The sequence below is a fragment of the Panulirus ornatus genome, chromosome 5, assembly GCF_036320965.1.
Source record: "Panulirus ornatus isolate Po-2019 chromosome 5, ASM3632096v1, whole genome shotgun sequence".
NCBI classification, from domain to species: domain Eukaryota; kingdom Metazoa; phylum Arthropoda; class Malacostraca; order Decapoda; family Palinuridae; genus Panulirus; species Panulirus ornatus.
Window position 1 is genome coordinate 33,126,292 of NC_092228.1, and position 3,889 is coordinate 33,130,180.

Here is a 3,889-nt window from a genome sequence, read left to right on the forward strand (position 1 = left end):
TACGTTACTTACTCGATCAAACCACCTCACACCACACATTGTCCTCAAACATCTCATTTCCAGCACATCCATCCTCCTGCGCACATCTCTATCCATAGCCCACGCCTCGCAACCATACAACATTGTTGGAACCACTATTCCTTCAAACATACCCATTTTTGCTTTCCGAGATAATGTTCTCGACTTCCACACATTTTTCAAGGCTCCCAAAATTTTCGCCCCCTCCCCACCCTATGATCCACTTCCGCTTCCATGGTTCCATCCGCTGACAGATCCACTCCCAGATATCTAAAACACTTCACTTCCTCCAGTTTTTCTCCATTCAAACTCACCTCCCAATTGACTTGACCCTCACCCCTACTGTACCTAATAACCTTGCTCTTATTCACATTTACTCTTAACTTTCTTCCACACACTTTACCAAACTCAGTCACCAGCTTCTGCAGTTTCTCACATGAATCAGCCACCAGCGCTGTATCATCAGCGAACAACAACTGACTCACATCCCAAGCTCTCTCATCCCCAACAGACTTCATACTTGCCCCTCTTTCCAGGACTCTTGCATTTACCTCCCTAACAACCCCATCCATAAACAAATTAAACAACCATGGAGACATCACACACCCCTGCCGCAAACCTACATTCACTGAGAACCAATCACTTTCCTCTCTTCCTACACGTACACATGCCTTACATCCTCGATAAAAACTTTTCACTGCTTCTAACAACTTGCCTCCCACACCATATATCCTTAATACCTTCCACAGAGCATCTCCATCAACTCTATCATATGCCTTCTCCAGATCCATAAATGCTACATACAAATCCATTTGCTTTTCTAAGTATTTCTCACATACATTCTTCAAAGCAAACACCTGATCCACACATCCTCTACCACTTCTGAAACCGCACTGCTCTTCCCCAATCTGATGCTCTGTACATGCCTTCACCCTCTCAATCAATACCCTCCCATATAATTTACCAGGAATACTCAACAAACTTATACCTCTGTAATTTGAGCACTCACTCTTATCCCCTTTGCCTTTGTACAATGGCACTATGCACGCATTCCGCCAATCCTCAGGCACCTCACCATGAGTCATACATACATTAAATAACCTTACCAACCAGTCAACAATACAGTCACCCCCTTTTTTAATAAATTCCACTGCAATACCATCCAAACCTGCTGCCTTGCCGGCTTTCATCTTCCGCAAAGCTTTTACTACCTCTTCTCTGTTTACCAAATCATTTTCCCTAACCCTCTCACTTTGCACACCACCTCGACCAAAACACCCTATATCTGCTACTCTGTCATCAGACACATTCAACAAACCTTCAAAATACTCATTCCATCTCCTTCTCACATCACCGCTACTTGTTATCACCTCCCCATTTACGCCCTTCACTGAAGTTCCCATTTGCTCCCTTGTCTTACGCACCCTATTTACCTCCTTCCAGAACATCTTTTTATTCTCCCTAAAATTTACTGATAGTCTCTCACCCCAACTCTCATTTGCCCTTTTTTTCACCTCCTGCACCTTTCTCTTGACCTCCTGTCTCTTTCTTTTATACTTCTCCCACTCAATTGCATTTTTTCCCTGCAAAAATCGTCCAAATGCCTCTCTCTTCTCTTTCACTAATACTCTTACTTCTTCATCCCACCACTCACTACCCTTTCTAAACAGCCCACCTCCCACTCTTCTCATGCCACAAGCATCTTTTGCGCAATCCATCACTGATTCCCTAAATACATCCCATTCCTCCCCCACTCCCCTTACTTCCATTGTTCTCACCTTTTTCCATTCTGTACACAGTCTCTCCTGGTACTTCCCCACACAGGTCTCCTTCCCAAGCTCACTCACTCTCACCACCTTCTTCACCCCAACATTCACTCTTCTTTTCTGAAAACCCATACTAATCTTCACCTTAGCCTCCACAAGATAATGATCAGACATCCCTCCAGTTGCACCTCTCAGCACATTAACATATATATATATGTATATATATATATATATATATATATATATATATATATATATATATATATATATATATATATATATATATATATATATATATATATATATATATATATATATATATTATCCCTGGGAATAGGGGAGAAAGAATACTTCCCACGTATTCCCTGCGTGTCGTAGAAGGCGACTAAATGGGGAGGGAGCGGGTGGCTGGAAATCCTCCCCTCTCGTTTTTTTTTTAATTTTCCAAAAGAAGGAACAGAGAAGGGGGCCAGGTGAGGATTTTCCCTCTAAGGCCCAGTCCTCTGTTCTTAGCGCTACCTCGCAAGTGCGGGAAATGGCGAATCGTATGAAAAAAAAAAAAAAATATATATATATATATATATATATATATATATATATATATATATATATATATATGTATATATATATATATATATATATATATATATATATATATATATATATATATATATATATATATATATATATATATATATACAAGACTGAAAACAATGAATTTCCCAAATAAAAAATGGAGGCGCCGGGGTTTGGACCCGGGTCCTCTCGCATGCCAAGCGAGCGCTCTACCACTGAGCTACGCCCCCAAGAACATATTTTGTGACAGTATTATATGAAGCACTGAGATTACCACGGCAAGATAGTGTTCGACCGACCGTTGCCGACTAGCCGGCAAAATAACCACAGGGTATATCTCCATGTTGCTGTCGTGTTTTCCTTTCAATTTTCCACGAAGAAATGATTTTTACTTTTTTACTGTCGTTGCAATAGACTGGAACTAAGCTGACCTGGTATGAGGTCAGAGCCCTCATTATCATCCCTGCTAACTACCGGAAGCAGATTAAGTCGTTCCACAACCGATGTCCGGCCCATGTTAACTCTGATGTGCCCAGCAGTTGGAGGAGGATCGCCAGAAGCTTCTGGAAGATTTCAAGGACGTCTTGGTGGACCTGACACTTTCTGATAAGGTCGAAAACCCCAATTTATTGTGAAGATCTTCACTATAACGTTGGACGAACATACTGAATGTTGCACACACGTGCTGCGGACAAAATGAAAAAAGAAAAAGACAAAAATTATGTCTGGTGTGGGTCTCGAACCCACGACCTTGAGTGTGTCAGACTCACGCTCTACCACTGAGCTAACCAGACAATAGAAAATTCGTCTGTTTCTTCAATTTGAATTAATGAAAATCTTTGCGAGGCAGCGTTTAGAAAAGAGATGTCTTTGACGAGATTTACTTGTTTGGCTTCTTCTTCTGTTCCTCATTATCGAAAGTAAACATACTGAAGGATATATATATATATATATATATATATATATATATATATATATATATATATATATATATATATATATATATATATATATATATATATATATATATATATATATATATAAAGTTGAGTAAATGTGAATAAGAGCAAGGTTATTAGGTACAGTAGGGTTGAGGGTCAAGTCAACTGGGAGGTGAGTTTGAATGGAGAAAAACTGGAGGAAGTGAAGTGTTTTAGATATCTGGGAGTGGATCTGTCATCGGATGGAACCATGGAAGCGGAAGTGGATCATAGGGTGGGGGAGGGGGCGAGAATTCTGGGAGCCTTGAAGAATGTGTGGAAGTCGAGAACATTATCTCGGAAAGCAAAAATGGGTATGTTTGAAGAAATAGTGGTTCCAACAATGTTGTATGGTTGCGAGGCGTGGGCTATGGACAGAGTTGTGCGCAGGAGGATGGATGTGCTGGAAATGAGATGTTTGAGGACAATGTGACATTTATGGTGTGTAATTCTCTTTATTCTTATCATATAATTAGTCAGTTGAGGTGCAGAACACGCTGTTCATCCTAGTCACTCCACTCTGTCACATACTATTATTGAAAAGGTGTT

The 3,889-nt window shown here is 40.3% G+C and overlaps 1 non-coding gene across 1 annotated transcript; it reads right to left on the reverse strand.

Moving 5' to 3' along the window:
• Positions 1–3,082: 3,082 nt before the first annotated feature.
• Positions 3,083–3,154, reverse strand: TRNAV-GAC (transfer RNA valine (anticodon GAC)). Its single transcript has one exon. It is a non-coding gene; the product is annotated as a tRNA-Val (tRNA).
• Between the last annotated feature and the right edge of the window lie 735 nt (positions 3,155–3,889).